The sequence below is a fragment of the Chlorocebus sabaeus genome, chromosome 10 (genome assembly GCF_047675955.1).
Source record: "Chlorocebus sabaeus isolate Y175 chromosome 10, mChlSab1.0.hap1, whole genome shotgun sequence".
NCBI lineage: Eukaryota > Metazoa > Chordata > Mammalia > Primates > Cercopithecidae > Chlorocebus > Chlorocebus sabaeus.
The window spans coordinates 11,066,995-11,083,985 of NC_132913.1; the positions used below are offsets into that span (position 1 = coordinate 11,066,995).

Below are 16,991 nucleotides of genomic sequence, written 5' to 3' on the forward strand. Positions count from 1 at the left end.
TGCACTAGGAACCCCACCTCCGGGAGAAAGGCACCACGAGGTCATCTGTTTACTCTGGGATTAGCGGCTCCCCGCGGGAGTTCTTTTCCTACGAGATGAAAAGAAAGCGGACAATCTGTCAGGTAAACAGGCCGCATTGTTCCCAGCCATGTCGGGGGCCCCTTTGTGGGCCGGGCCTTTGAGATTGGTTGCTCCCTTGCACAGGGAGAGAGCTTACTTAAAGGGAATGGAACGGAATGGGAGGCCCCGGCTGGTGGGCAGGTCGCCTGCTGCTGATACAGGGAGGGACAGAGGGCTTGGACAATTCCGGCTTTTCCTTAGCTGCTCTGCTTGCAAGCCCTTTCCTCCCCATGGGTCTCTTGATGAGTCCAACAAGACGGGCACGGAGCCCGATCTCACAGATGGGGAAGCTGAGGCCAGCGGCAGCTTCCCCCCACACAGAAGAGAGCTCCTGGCATTCCAGCAGGGGGTGGCTGGAAGAAAACCAGGGACCTGGTCTAACCACCTCACTCTTCAGATGGGGAATAGCTGGAGACACAGGAATTGGCAGAGCATGATTTCTGCACTGGAGGCTTCCCCATGTATCCCTGCTGGGGAGCGGGGAACACTTGGGAGCCACGACCATCCCCACCAGTGGGCTGTCAGTTTTATGGATTCCCAGAATGTTTAACAGCTGAGCGGATGGGACTGGTCAAGGCCGGCCTGTTTCCTCCCACATCTACCCATAAGGTATCTTCCTGGGAAGCAGGGAAGACAGTGCAAGCCCCGCCCCACAAATGCATGAGTGCCTGGGAGTCAGGACTCCTGTATTTGGGTGGCCCTGACTCCAGTTTGCTCTGTGACCCCAGACAAGCCACTCACCCTCTCTGGACCATCCATCAAACAAGAGATAAGATACTCTCCAAGGGCTAGCCCTTCCCCTTTGGACCGTGAGAAAATCTAGGGAGGGCACAGGCATCCATCCATGAGGACAGGATGGAGGAGGGACTACCTAAACCCCTGTCCGTCTCTGACTTCCGAGAGGCTTGTGAGGCAGTAGGGGCAGCACCTGGCCCAGCCACCATCCTCTGGGCAGGGTGCTGTCATGGGAAGAGAGCACTGTGGTGAGGTGGTGAGAACGTGTGCCCCGGGTCACCCTGACCAGTCCAATTGCAGCCTCTCACTCACCAGAGGCCCAACCTTGGGCAAGTGACTCAGCCTCTTGGTCTGTGAAATGGCCCCCATGAGGCCTCCTCAGCCTGGGGGACTCCACGGCAGAAGGGTTCCAGGAAGGCGGGAGTTGGGGCTGTTCTTGCCCCTGCCGGGAGGTCCTGTCCACCCTCTAGCTTCCCTCTCCCTGACCCCCCGCCACTGCCCATTCCCATTCCCATTCTCTTTGCCACCCTGATGCCAAGTCACTGTTCAGCTTGTTGGCGACAGAGCCGGAAGCATGGAAAAATCTCATGCTGCTCCCAAAGTCCAGGGAGAGCTCAAAGAAGGCTGCGTGGAAAAAGGCCCAGAGCTGTGGCCAGACAGAGTAGGCCCCGACCAACCACAGAGCCACCTTGACAGGAGCCAGGGCACTGTCCTGAGACGAGCCTCATCCCTGGAGGGCAGCAATGGACCATCCATGTGTCTAAGCCCCCATCACCAGCCAGGACCCCAGTGACTCAGAGCCTGCTCTTCCTGAACCCACTTGGCAGGAAGAAAACTGAAGGCCCGAAAGCCCCAGCCACACTATGACCTGGAGGGACACAGGGTGACAGCACCAAGCTCAGCCTTTCCTCTGAGGCTTCGCAGGACTGAATGAAGGCAAACTTCCCAACACTCCAAGCCACGGGATTGTCCTTCCTGGGGCCCTGACTGAGCTGTGATGGGCTGTGTGACCCTGGGTGAGTGACTTGCCTTCCCTGAGGCTCATCTCACCATATATAATAGAAAATGGAGACCAAAGGATGCCCGTTGCACAGGTTTTGGGAAAGATTAAATCACATGTTTATAAAAGCGCCTGGCAAACATCAGTGGCTCCATGAATATTTGCGGTGTTTGAGTCCCCCACACTGCTTTCATGTCCCCTTTTCCTGCTCTTTCCCTTTTCCCATTAAGCTTCCCAAGCCTCCAACTGAAGCTGCGGTGTTGTCAGGGGCCAGCATCATGGGAATCACAATGACCATAGTAACTATTTATTGCAAGCATACTATGAGCCAGGCCATGTGCTAATAAGTGTTTTATCTCCATTATACAGAGAAGGCAACTGAGGCACAGAGCACTTAGATGCCCCTGGCTAGGAAGGGATAGAGTCAGGATTTGAATGGACCCAGTCTAGATGCCCTTAGCCATGCTCTCTAGGGCGGTAATCAACTCTGATTTACAGAGCAAAACTGTGTGCCAGGTGCATCACCTCCTGAATTCTACAAGCTGGGCACTGCGGTCCCTGCCACAGAGAGGAAACACTTTAGCCCAGAAAGACCCAGTGTCCACCACTGAGTGTGTGTGGATGCACGGGAGGTCTGGGTGGTGGCTGACCCGGGCAGCTGGCAGGGAAGACACTCGGTCCTGCGTGCTCTGGGATTCCCTTCCTGCTCGCTACTGCCACCAAAGACACGTCGCTCCCAGGGAGCTGTCAAGGCCCTGCCAATGGCAGGACCAGGCTGGCCGCTCCCTGTGAGCCGGGGAAGGCCTCACCGACGATGCACCCTGACACTTCCTTTCCGTCTCCAGGCGCCCACACAAGCTGCCTCCCAGGGGTTGCCTGCAGTAAGGACGGACAGGGGGCTCCAAGGGGCACCCTGGTTAGAAAGAGGGGTGAGGAGTCCTTCCAGGCAGGGGACTGGGGTATGAGCAGACACAGATGGGAGGCCTGGACATCCCCAAGCCAATGACCCATTACCCCAAATGCGCATAGACCCTTCTCCCGTTCCTGGCTTCTGACAACTGGCTCCTGGAAACAAAGCCAAGACTGCCCCCTGAGGACTGCCATTTTAGGGAATCCCGGCATCTAGGGGACACCTAAAGATGCAGGCACCAAAGGAGAAGGAGTTTCCGGCTGCAGCTGAAACACACCTGGCCCAGAGACTTGTGGCAACCACCATCCCCACCCCACCCCACAGCCACACACACCACTCCTCAGCCTCCTTTTCTTCTCGTGAAGGCTACCTCAGCAATTCAATTTTCATCAGATTCAACTGGATTCATGTGCCCCAAGGGCCGTCCACACCACGGGTCCTTCCCAACTGCGCTGCCCCCTGGGCACTCGCCTCCTTGCCAGGCAGCTGGTTCTCCCTGCCCACCGTTTATCATTCTAGAAAGAGCTTCAGTTAAACAGACACTTGCCAGTCTTCCTGCAGCTTCTACCTGTCAGCCACAGAGCAGGGGTGTGCGGGGCATGGGGCGGCTCCAGTCAGACGGCCTGGGGTCTGCATCCCAGCCAGAGGCATGGAGCTTCCGGGGGTTCAGTTCCTTTGTCTGTAAAGTGGGGAGTTTGACAGTCACCCCAGAGGGTTGCTGAGGGGTTCAAATGAGATGATACAAGGAAAGCTTTCAGCCCAGCACCCAGCACCACAGTAAATGACTTTTTATTATTATTGCTGTTGCTATTTGTTCATTAGCATCTGCAATGCCTTAAAAATAGCTGAGGGCTCCAATCATACGCCCTCACCTCTGTGACAGTTTAGCTTCTTTAGGCTGAGCATACACAGCCCCTTCCTTCAAACACCCACTCTGTGTCCAGGTCTCAGACTCTCACCTCTCTGGCCAGCCTTCACTCAAGTCCCCAGAAGGGAAAATCTGGAGGAGAAGGAGCAGGCCTCTTTTGATTTTTAGGACAAACCTACAGCAGTGAGAGAAGTTTGACCACAGCAAAGAGCAGAATGAGAACCAATCATCATCCAGCGTGGAGAGGCAGAGCTCAGCTCAGAATAATAAACCTTTGTCCTTCCTGAGGATTAAAGCTGCCCAAGGGTAGAAAGGGCTGCCTCGGGAGGTCATGAGCTCCCCGTCTCTGGAGGCATTCAAGGTGAATGATCACCCACCAGGGGTGTTACAGAAAGGATTTTCACACTGAGTGGAAAGTTGAACTAAACGACATCAAAGATGTAAGCTCATCACAAAGAAGAAACAAGTTCACTCCTTCCCTCATTCAACACGTATTCATTGTTGCATTCCTAGCCACACCTATGTTTGTGCCATTTACTCTCCTGAGCACACAGTTCACACTAAAACAAGAATCTGGTTTTTGGAAGCATTGAATGAAAACAGGGCTACTTTGAAGTTGCTCCTGACCTTCACTTTTATATCTGTAAAATGGTTGGGACAATAACAGTGCCGACTTCACGGGACCGGCAGACACACCAGAGTGGCCTGGCACACTGTGGGCCTCAGTGAAAGTTGGTTTTCATTATCATTAGTATCATTAACGTGAGGACTGTAACTGAAATCCTGGAAATATTTCTTTTTCTCTCTCTTTTTTATTTATTTACTTTTTTGTGAAGACCCAAACAACTCGGTATGTACTAAATCAAGTCCCAAGAATCCCACCTAGCAAAAGCCTTCACCCAGAGCAGTGGGGACCAGCTTGGTCTGGAAACCAACGACACACCAGTTCTCGGCCCACATCCAAAGCCAGCCAGGCACCAGAGACAGGAGGTCTGCTGAACCTACATTGTCTCCTACCATTGTTTCTCAGAAGTGGTATCCAAGGGCCAGTAGAGCCATTTTTCCCTGAAGCAGCTTAATCGCATTGTAGAGGAAAGGGTGGTTCTAACTGTAAACCCAACTTGGCTTTTCAAATGAGGAGAAGATAGAAACCCATAAGCCCCTCAGAAAATCTGATGTCAGCCAGCTTCTTGCTTCTCTGTTTCAAGTTGCTGGGTACTCATCTGCTGCCCAAATGGGCCAGAATAAGGGTTACCACCAAGAGGGCTTAGGTCAGATCGGGGCCTGTGCCTGCTGTGCCTCGGGGTCCGATAATGGTCTCTAGATGGACACTCAGACCCTCGCTGAGGCTTGGGGTCTCTAAGGGAAGAGCACATCTGCAACGTTTCGTATGTGGAAGAGCCTGGGCTCGAGTCAGGCCACTTGGCTCCTGGTCCCAGCCCTGCCACTCAGCAGCGATGTGACCTTTGCAGGTGACTGAACCTTCCTGAGTCCCCATTTCCTCCTCTGTTAATCAGCACTATTGAGTCCTATCTTTGAAGAGTTGGGAGGATTGAGTGAGGCTGTACTCACTAAGAGCCTGGGACAGAGAAGACCCAAGGAGCAGTCACTTCCCTCCACAGAGCTTGCTGAATGGCTGAGCCTGGGCAGGGCTGAGCCTGGGCAGTGCTGCGCCTTCCCCTGGCTGGCCCATCCTCCCTCTATCAGGAAAGGTGGGTGGTGGACAGGCACCAAAAGGACACAGAAGACAGGAGGGGTGCTGGGCTGAAGGCTAGGGCCCAGGAGTTAGCTCTGGCTGAGGGATGGGGGCTGGCTTTTTGGGGAGAAGTAGAAAGGAGTTTATCTGCAGTGCATTTGATGCAGAGCTTTCAAGCACCTTCTGGAGGCCTCAGGGGAGAGTGTGAGGTTTTGCTTGAGGAAACAAGGGGAAGCTCATCAGGAGGGGACCGAGGAGTGGGCAAGTCAGCTGCTGAATGCGTGCAGCACTGAGCATGGGCGAGGCTGCTTGGGAGACCTTTGTGAGGACTGACCAGGACCGCCTGTGCTCTGCTCAGGGCATGTGTTGTAAACACGGGAGACTCAGGCCTTGACCCAGGGAACATGGGACTCAGATGCAAATTCAATAGTCCTCGAATTTCAGTGAACTCAATGTTGCTTAGAGAACTGCCAAAAATACAGCAGACCAAGACTTTCACTTCTGAAAGGTGAAAAGAAGAAGGTGCCCTGGCTTTGGGACCATAGAACCCAAGAAACAAGATGGTGGTGAGTTGCCTGGGTTTTATTTTGCCTCATAAATTCCAGACTTGGAGCTAAACAAGTCAGCAACCCAGAAACACCAAAGAGCACAGGTGGAAAAAAGAAAAAAGTCCTGATATGGTTTGGATCTGTGTCCCTGCCAAATCTCATGTGGAATTGCAATCTCCAATGTTGGAGGTGGGGCCTGATGGAAAAAGGTGACTGGGTCATGGAGGCCGAATCTATCTCATGAATGCTGTAACACCATCCCCTTGGTGCTGTCTTCATGATAGTGAGTGAATTCTCACGAGATCTGGTTGTTTAAAGGTGTGCGTCACCTCACTCTCTGTTGCTCCCACTCCCACCATGTGAGATGCTGGCTCCCTGTTTGCCTTCCGCCATCATTGGAAGCTTCCCGAGGCCTCCTCAGGAGTGAGCAGATGTCGGTGCTATGCTTCCTACACAGCCTTCGGAACTGTGAGCTGATTAAACCTCTTTTCTTTATAAATTATCCAGCTGCAGGTATTCCTTTAGAGCAACGCAAGAACGCCCTAACGTATGCCCCAAAGGAAAAACAAAGGAGAAGCCTAGCAAGACAGAAAACTTTTAGTCAATAACCACTCCACTCTAGTCAAACAACAAAGAAAAAATGGGGCCCCACCCTAAACCCATCATCAATAGCTGAGTGGGAGCCTAGATTTCTACCCAAGCTATATGCAGGAGCCTCAATATCCCACTGGGAGGTGTCAGAGAAGGCCCAGTGGGGAGCCAGCACTTTTCCTCCCCCTTGAGATATTCTCATGAATTCTTTATTGCTTTCTAGTTTGATTCCATTGCCACTGGAAGAGACGTTCTGTAGGATTTGAATTATTTTAAATTTGTTGAGGTTTATGGTCCAGGGTATAATCTATCTTGACATATATTCCTTGAGCATTAAAAAATAATATGTATTTTGCTGCCCTTAGGTGGCATGTTTTATAAATGTCAATTGGATCCTATTGGTTGATAGCGTTGTTGAGTTATTCTTGCTGATTTTCTGTTTAGTTGTTCTATCCATTGTTTCATGAGGGAGTGTTGAAATCTCCAACTATAATTGTAGATTTGTCTTTCTCTTCTTTCAGTTGTTTTTGTTTCACTTATTTTGCAGCTCCATTGCTATGCATTTCTTTTTTTAGACAAGAGTCTTGCTCTGTTGTCCAGGCTGGAGTGCAGTGGCCACAATCTCTGCTCACTGCAAGCTCTGCCTCCTGGGTTCACGCCATTCTCCTGCCTCAGCCTCCCAAGTAGCTGGGACTACAGGTGCCTGCCACCATGCCTGGCTAGTTTTTTGTACTTTTTTTTTTAGTAGAGACGGGGTTTCACTGTGTTGGCCAGGATAGTCTCGATCTCCTGACCTCGTGATCCACTCGCCTCCGCCTCCCAAAGTGCTGGGATTACAGGTGCTATGCATGTTTAAGATTGCTATGCGGTTTTGGTGGATTGAACTTTTTATCATTATGTAATATCCCTCTCTGTGTCTGGAAATATTCTTTGCTCTGAAATACTTTATCTGATACTAATATAGCCACTCCTACTTTCCTATGATAAATGCTTTCATGATTTATCCTTTTGCATTCTTTTACTTTTAACTTACCTGTTTCTTGCTTATAACACACAACTGAGTTGTGTTTTATAATGCACTCTTCCAATCTCTGTATTTTTAGTGGCTGTATTTAGACCTTTCATGTTTAATGTAATAATATTTTGAACTTAATTCTATCATTTTATTTTTGTTCTCTGTTAATACTCTGTTTCTCAGATGTCTGTTTTCTATTACCATCATTCCTGGAATGAAAAAAATGTTCCTGGGTCACTGGAACATTTTTTAGAATTCCATTTTGATTTATTTGTAGTGTTTTTGAGTATGTATCTTTTTGTATAGCAATTTTAGTAGTTCCTGTAGGTATTACATTTTCTATACATAACTTATCACCATCTATTTGTATCATCATTTTATCAGTTTGAGTGAAGTATAGAGACCTTACTTACCTTTACATCCTGTTTGTAAATGTCTTTAATTTTTCCTGTAAATACATTTAGAACCATACCAGACAATGTTATAGTTTTGCTTCCATCATCAAGCATAATTTAGAAAACACAAGAGGAGAAAGCAAGCTCATTATATTTACTCATGTTTTTGTTTACTATGTTCTTCCTTCCTGATGTTTCAAGGTTCCTTACTTTTTCATTTTCTTTCTGTTTAGATAAATTCCTTTAGCCATTCTTTCAGGGTAGATGTGTTGATGACAAATTCTGTTAGTTTTTCTTCATCTGGAAATGCCTCGATTTCCCCTTTATTCATGAAGGATATTTTCACTGGGTATAGAATTATGGGTTGACAGTTCTTTTCTTGTAGCACTTAAAATATATTGTGCCACTTCTGGCTGCTATAGTTTCTGATGATAATTCTACTGTCATTCAAATTGTTTCTCCTCTGTAGTTAAGGTCTCATTTTTCCCTGACTGCTTTCAAGATGTTTTTTGTCTTTAGTTTTCAGAAATTTAATTATAATTGGCATTGATTTTTTTTTTTTTTCAATCTGAGATTGTCTTAGTAGCTCAGGATGTTATAGCAAGATACCACATACTGGGTGGCTTAAACAACAATTTGTTTCTCACAGTAACAGAAGCTGAGAAGTCCAAGACCAAGGCACCAGCAGATTCAGTGTCTACTGAGGGCCTGCTTCCTGGTTCATAGACAGCAGTCTTCACATGTTCCTCAGAGAGAGAAAGCAAGCTATGGTGGAACACTTGTAAGGACACTAATCCCATTCATAGTGGTGCTGCCCTCATGACCTCATCTAACCTTAATTAGCTCCCCAAAGCCCTACCACCTAACACCATCATGTTAGGAGGCAGGGTTTCAACACATGCAGTTTGGGGAACACACATTCTGTCTATGACAAGGATTTTGTCATCTTCTTGATTCTGTAGACTTGTCTTTTGCTAAACCTGAGCAGTTTTTAGCCATTATTTCTTTGAGTAATTTCTTCAGCCCCATCCTCTTGCTCTTTTTTTTCCTGGAATTCCAGCGACAAAAGTGTTAGAACTTCCATATAGTCCCACAGGTCCTCAAGGCTCTGCATTTTTTGTTTCTTTACTCCATTTTATCTCCATTATTCAGATAGGTTCTACCACTGAGTTCACTGATTCTTTCCTCTGCCACCTCCATTGTACTGTTGAACTCATCCAGAGTTTTTTACATTTCAGTTATTCTCTTTTTCAGTTTGAAAATTTTCCATTTGGCTCTTTTTTATAGGTTTATTTCTTTGCTGAGGCTTGCCATTTTTAAATTTGTTTCAACTGTGTTTGTAATTGCTTACTGAAGCATTTTTACCATGGCTGCTTTAAAATCTTTGTCAGATTATTCTAACATCTCTCTCATCTTGGTGTTGGCATCTATTGAATGTCTTTTTTCATTCATCCGAGATCTTCATGGTTCTCAGTATAATGAGAAATTTTTTATTGAAACCTGAATGTCTTTTAAATCATTTGTTTTAGTTGGCTTTCTCTGAAACCACTCTATCAGCAGCAGTGGGGGGCAATACCTTGTTACCGCCAGGTGGAGATAGAAGTCCGGGTTCCTCACTTGGCCTCCAGTCGTGGGGTGGGAGTTGTGTCTCCCATGTAGTCTTCACTGCGACTGAGGTGATGGTGGCATCATTGTCACAGAGAATGTGAAAGTCATGATTTTCCAGTAGGCATCCTCTGGCGTCACCTCAGTGTGGGGAAGGGGAAGAAAGTGAGGCCTCTCTTTATGGATGAGTGGGAATGAAAGTCCCAGCCCTCACTAGACCTTCTCTAACACCACTCAGAGAGAATGTTGGGGTGCCTTATTACAGCCTTGCAAGAGTGCTAGTCTAAAGGCCCCTTGGCCTTTGCTACAGGGCTGCAGATGGAACCACACTTTTCTTCTGTGATGTTTGGCTGGAGTAGGGGGCTACTGTCGAAAATTTTTCCATCTTAAACCAGATATTGCATGTTCTCACTTATACATGAGAGTTAAATGATGAGAACACATGGATACACAGAGGGGAACAACACACACTGGGTGTGTGTGTTTGGAGGGTGGAGGGTGGGAGGAGGGAGAGGATCAGCAAAAATAACCAATGGACACTAGACTTAATACCTGGGTGATGAAATAATATGTACAAGAAACCCCCATGACACACATTTACCTATGTAATAAACCTGCACGTTCTTTGCATGTACCACTGAACTTAAAATACAAGTAAAATAAATAAATAAGAAAAATAGAAAACAGGCCTGGCATGGTGGCTCACGGCCATAATCCCAGGACTTTGGGAGGCCAAGGCAGGGCAGATCATGAGGTCAGGAGCTCAAGACCAGCCTGGCCAACGTAGTGAAACCCCATCTCTACTAAAAATACAAAAGTTAGCTAGGTGTGGTGGTGGACACCTGTAGTCCTAGCTACTCAGGAGGCTGAGGCAGGAGAATTGCTTGAACCCGGGAGGCAGAGGTTACAGGGAGCCGAGACTGTGCCATTGCACTCCAGCCTGGGCGACAGAGTGAGACTCCATCAAAAAAAGAAGAAGAAGAAAGAAAGAAAGAAGGAGAAAAAAAGAAAGAAAGGAAAGAAAGAAAGAAAGAAAGAAAGAAAGAAAGAAAGAAAGAAAGAAAGAAAGAAAGAAAGAAAGAAGGAAGGAAGGAAGGAAGGAAGGAAGGAAGGAAGGAAGGAAGGAAGGAAGGAAGGAAGGAAGGAAGGAAAGAGGGAAAGAAAGAGAGAAAGAAAGAAAGAAGAAAAAAGAAAACAAGTTTGTCTTGTTAGTCTGCCCCTTTCCTGATCCTTTGGCAAGGGTTTGTTTGTTTGTTTGTTTGTTTTGTTTTGTTTTGTTTTGTTTTGTTTTGTTTTTTGACTGTGCCAGTTAGGGTTTCTGGGTTAGAGGGCTCTTTATCTCCAAGTCTGGGATATATGAGGCAAAAAGAAAACGATGGGACTTACCACCATGTCATCCAGAGGTCCCTGGCCAGTCTGCCACCTTCTCTCCACATTTCAGAATCCTCTTATGTTACCCAGGAGGCAGAGATGGGAGGATCACTTGAGCCCAGGAGTTTGAGGCTGCAGGGAGCTGTGATTGTACCACCACACTCCAGCCTGGGCAACCAAGTGAGACCCTGTCTCTAAATAAATATATAGATAAAGATTCCTGCCATGCTTCCCCCTCACTTCCTCTACCTCCTGCCTGGCCCTGGTGCTTCCCTGTGTGGCCCCATATGGCACGCCGTCCTCTTGAGAACCGTGAGTCATAATCTTTTTAGTGGCTGTCATCTCCTGATTTCCTGGCCTCACCATACCTGGGTAATAATATCACCTATATTTTAAAACAACAGTCCTTTCAATACTCATGAAAGAGGCCAGGCTCGGTGGCTCACGCCTCTAATCCCAGCACTTTGGGAGGTTTACATACCATGTCCGGGTTTTTTTGTTATACTTAGCAGGAGGAATTGGGTGAGTACCTCTACCCCATTCTCCTCTGCAGGAGGGTCTCAAGCCCCTCCTGTCTCCTGTGTTATTTTTATATGCACTCTTATTTTTTTTTTCAGCATTACATTTTTTCTGCCTCAACCCTGAAGTCAACCACTTCTTCAAGGAGCCCTGGTTCCTTTTACTGGAGAATTAAATTTAGAAACCAAGGACTGTGTGCTACATGTGCTCATTGCAATTGCTTTTAGGACCTCATAGCGGACAGAGTTAGGAAACACATGTTTGTACACTAACCCACATATACACATGTGTTTACATTTATTTCTGTCTCCTCTCTCTCTCTCTCTCTCTGTGCGTGTGTGTGTGTGTGTGTACAGAATTCATTCTCCAATCCAACATCACAGGGTTCATTGTAGCATTTTCCTTTTATTTGTAGGTTCTTTCTCTGAAATGAGACACCTGGCTTCTAATATCTACAGTAGTTTTACTTATTTGTTCAACCCTAGCATACATGTACAGTAGTTTCCGAATGCTAATTTGTACCCCTGTGAGAAACAAATTTACCAACTAGAAGGCAATGTTTGTGAACAGTCCTTTTTTACTTAGCCTTACAGTTGCCAAACAAAACACTCTTTTCCAACGTTACTGAGGTTGCCTCCTCGTTCCTCACCTCCTTCGGTGTTACTCACTTGTGATAAAGCGTGATTCACCAATCACATCTGCATTCCATTTTGGCTCCCCCACCCCCACACTGTAGTTGTTTTTTTGGTTTGCATAGTGTAAAATTCACTCTTAGTGGCATATAGTTCTGTAGGTTTTAGCACGTACTTGGAGTCATGTATCCAACCCCCACTGCATCAAACAGAACAGCTCCATCACCCTCCAACTTCCCTCGCCAGGCTCCTCTGTAGTCAGCTCCTCCTCCCGACTCTGGCAACCACTGATTTTCATTTTAGTCCACTGGTTTTATCTTTTGCAGGATGTCATATAAATGGAGTCATACAATATGTTGTCTTTTCTTTCTGGCTTCATTCACTTAGCAAAATGCATTTAAGATTCATCCTTGTTGTTTTGTGAATCATCAGTTTCTTCCTTCCTGTTGCTGAGTAGCGTGCCATCCTATGGATGTGCCAGGGTTTGCTTCTCTGTCTCCGTTTGAAGGGCCTCTGGGTTGTTCCCAGTTTTTGTTGATTATGAATACAGCTGCGGTAAATACTCACATGCAGGTTTTTGTGTGGACATAAGTCATTGTACTTGGGCAAATATCTAGAAGTGAAATGGCTGGATCCTATGGTGTGTTTTGTTTAGTTTTTTAAGAAGCTTTCAAGCTATTTTCCAAAGTGGTTGTACCTTTCTGCAGTCCTCCTGGTAAGGTACGAGAGAGCCAGTTGTTTCACATTCTCATCAGTCCTCAGTATGGTGAGGTTTGCTTGTGTATTTCAGGTGTCCTCACAGGGGTGTAGTGGTATCTCATTGTGATTGTAATTTGCATATCTCTGACGACTCATTATGTTGATCATCTTTCTGTGTGCTTATTTGCCAACTGCTTATCTTCTTTGCCCACCTGTCTGTTGTTTTTTGTTTGTTTTCGAGACAGGGCCTCTGTCCATCACCCAGGCTGGAGTGCAGTGGCACAATCTCCAACCCCTGGGCTCAAGCAATCCTCTCATCTCAGCCTCCTGAGTAACCAGGACTACAGGTACACCACCACACCTGGCTCATTTTTGTATTTTTGCGGAGACATGGTTTCACCATGTTACCCAGGCTCGTCTCAAACCAGAGAGACTAGATTTGACCCTGGCTGTGTCTCCTCTGACCACCATTCTTGAGGCCCAAGTGCAGCAGTGGAGCTGACGTGGAGGGATGGGGTACAGGGAGGGTAGAAGCTTCTCAGCAGAAACCCTGCTTTTCCCGCTATCCTCTGGCTGTCTTCTCCACCCTGGCCAAGTGGAATTCCTTACAGCAGATCATGTTTGCTATTTTCAGGTCTCCTACTATGACTTGGTGGGGTTGAGGAATTTCCTCTTGACCAGGGCCCCAGGGTGACTCGACACCTGCAGTGAACATGCCATGCCTTATCAGAGCCACATTCAGGCCGCCCTCTGTACTGTGGGCCCAGACAGACTCTAAGCTTGACTGATACCCTGGTACAGTTGCTGTGGCCTCATGGCCTAATTCACATAGTTATGGACAAGCCACGTCTGAAATCTTTCCAGTAAGCAGTGGGACAGACTCTTGTGTTGAAAGAACATGGGCTGCCACACTTCTGAATTGTCGCACATGTTGTGATGTGAGGTGGAAGCTTTGTCGTTAACGGGACATGGTTATGTGCCTGGGGCCACGGTGACCACCTGCTCAGTCATCTGTAAATGCCGGTCTGTGAATTGTCCCCATTCTCCACCAACGACAATCCATGCGTGCATTCGTTCATTGATTCATCGATGCCACAGCCCCTGCCTGGGGCCAGGCATGTGGGATGAGGGTGGGGGACTCAGAGGAGGTAAGATCCAGGATCGCTCACAGGAAGTTCAACATCCAGTGCAGACCCTGTCCACCCAGCAGGACGCACTCAAAGATCACTGTGACTGCCCCGAATGCTCATGTAGAGAAGGAGGCATTGGCTAGGGGTGGGGGTGGGAGTGGAGGGTGAAGGGGTCTCCACAGGAGGGCCCCACTTCACCTTCCTCACGGCGACTTGCTGCCTCCCCCTCTCAATCCTTACAGCCAAGTGAGGCCAGGGCCGCCCAGCTCACAGCTTCCCAGCCCCTATCCCGGCAGGCAGCTGGGGCCCATGCTGCCCTCGGACCCTCCAAACGCCCACAAGAAAGCCCAGGGCTTCACTCACTTGCTGCACAATCGTGATTGTGTCACCTTTGTCTCTGGACCTTCTAGAAAAAGGAGGGCGGGATTGAATATTCCTGAGTTTAGAGCTCCATGCTAAACAAAGTCACAGTAAAGTGTAATGATCTGGTAAGGGGGGGAAGAGAGGCTGTCTTTTCAGAGACTCCTTTTCCCTCCCTCTAATGAATGCAAGAACAGTGCTTAACCCAGGGGAGCTGGGAGCCGACCTGTAAACTGAATCCTCCACGGCCAGCTTGGGCTGTGACTTCATTCATTCAAATCACCCACCAAGCAGTTTTGTATTAGAAATACAGCAGTGAACATATCCTCTCTTCCTCTTTTCTTTAGACCTGCAGGGCCTGAAGAGGCAGCCCCACATCAGAAGAGGCAAGAAGTTAATGAGAAAATTACAAAATTTACATACAGGGGCAAGAGCCCAGCTACACACATCTGCGGTCAAAAGCAGATCTCATCCAAGTAAAGTGCTACCCTCACTCTTCGAGGCAGGGTGCGATTGCAGCACTGCCCTCTCATGCTGGCTGTGGCCCTGACATCTGTGCCTGCAGTGTTTGGGAGGTACTGCCTCCTTCCTATGCAGGAGGTGACGGGGGGAGCTCAGCTTTGTGGCACTGCCAGCTGACCGCCAGTCCTGGAGGGCACCCCTGTGTGCTACAGCTCAGCTGCTGGTGGAGAACGCGCCCTGACCTGGCACCTGTGGAGCTGGGCTTGGCTCTGTGTGCTGAAGAGCACTCCTTGCTTCAGAGAGGGCCCTTGCGTCTGCCTGGGCAGTGGGGATGGAGGGAAAGTGGGGAGAAGCTCTTCTTGTCCTGGTGCGGGGCTCCCAGGCCCCTTTCTACCCAGAGTCTCATTTCTGACCAACACTGAGGTCCACAGGCCTTCTGTGTTGCCCTGCCAGGAGGCCACTGGGGGACGGAGGACAATTCTCTGCTGGAATTCCAGCCATGGTGCCCTGAACCCCATTGCCCAAATCCCCTTCTCTGGCCTTGGGCAATGTGTTTCTTGCAGGATTGGACTAATGATACGAACGTTCAAGTTAGTTCCAAACAGTAATGATACAATAGAACCTTCCCTTCTTCCGCATCTTCCAGGACCACGCTAGCCCTGCTGAGCAGGCCTGCTTTCCCAGAAACTCCAAGTCTCCCTACATTCTATTCTTTGCCGCTTTCTCCCTATTTTTTTCCAGGCCCCTCCTTCTGGAGGCCCGAGCCTCATACTATTCAGGTCCTTGCTGCCAAGAGTCAGATGGGTCACTCCCCTGAGGATCCCAGGTTTGGGCCCAACACAGTCGGAAGACTCTTTTGTAGCCTGGAGTAATTTCCACACAGGCCACAGAGACTTCCCACATTCCAGAACCAGGCAGATTTTCAGAAATGGGAGCTGCCATTGGCTGGTGCATCGTCTCATGGCTCTCTGACCCACGCAAGCTGAACAGCCTCCAGCCTCATTGGTGACACCCTGCTGGCATTGAGGGCCAAGACAGAATGGTTCTGAGCTGCCTCTGCGTGCCCGAAGACCTCAGCCTGCTGCCCGCTGTCCCAGTAACTCAGGGAGTCCCCAGCCCTCAGCAGCACACGTGCCCTGTTCCTCCACTTAGACTCCTCCTCAAGGGTCTTTGTCCACCCCTCATGCAGACCTCTTTGCCATGAGTGTTGCAATGTCCACACCAGAGTGCTGTCCCCACATGCTCCCGTAGTACCCTATGTCCCGCCAAGCCCCCCGATACCCTGACTCTACCTCTGTATCCACCTGGCTTCTAGACCGGAGTCCTCCCCACATCCCTTCAGGCCCCAAATGTCCCAGGGGACTCACCAGGTGGTGAACTTCTACAAATCCCTGTTGGGCTCCCTGATAACTGAGTTGAATATTATTTTACAGATAAAGAAACTGAAACAATTTTTTTTGAGACAGGGTCTCACTCAGCCTCAAACTCCTGGGCTCAAGCAATCCTTCTGCCTCAGCCTCCCACGTAGTTGAGACCACAGGCGCGCACCATGCCCAGCTAATTGTTTTAATTTTTTGTAGAGATGGGGTCTCACCTTGCTGGTCTCAAACTCCTGGGCTCAAGTAATCCTCCCACCTCAGCTTCCCACAGTGCTGGGATCACAGGTATGAACCACTGTGCCCGGCTAGAAGCAATGTTTTAAAACCTGAAATTCAAATAACAGGGCGCCAGCTGTGGAATATACACTACGCAAGAGGAACGGCAAGAGAAGAGATCAACCCGACCCCACTGGTGGGCTGGATGGAGCAACTTCCACAGGAACGAGGCACCTCGGAGGCCTCTGCTGGCTGAGAGCAGCATCCTGACCAGACAGCAAGCCCCAGAGGGTCTAGGGGGCTCCAAACCCACCCCTGCACAGGTTTGCTGTGAACCAGGTGGGAGGGAAGGAAGACAGGAACGAAGGCGAGGGAGGCCCTGGGGCCCGTGAGCATGAACTTGGAGTGCTGAACACTTGCCTACATGACAGCATCAGCTGGGCAGGGGACACCCTGCCGTCTGCCTCCCTGAATTCACAACTGGAAAGTGATCCAGGTCATGCAGACTCACTCCCGTGGACTCATTCATCTCACTCCGAGCACTCATTTCCCGGCTCCATTTGCTACTTCCTTGCAGGTCTTGGGCACCAATTCTAGGCTCCTGGACCTGGCATTCTCTGGGAGAAGGGTCCTGCTCTGAACCACACAGGGACAAGGGCTTTCTCCAGGTCACCAGCTTCATTTGGCAGATGAGTGAAAGATGGCTCAGAGATGCCCGGAAACTTGGCCAAGATCACAGA

General features: G+C 48.8%; 1 pseudogene; it reads left to right on the forward strand.

Moving 5' to 3' along the window:
- The first annotated feature begins 226 nt into the window (after positions 1–226).
- Positions 227–912, forward strand: LOC119620577 (uncharacterized; annotated as a pseudogene).
- Positions 913–16,991: the final 16,079 nt, after the last annotated feature.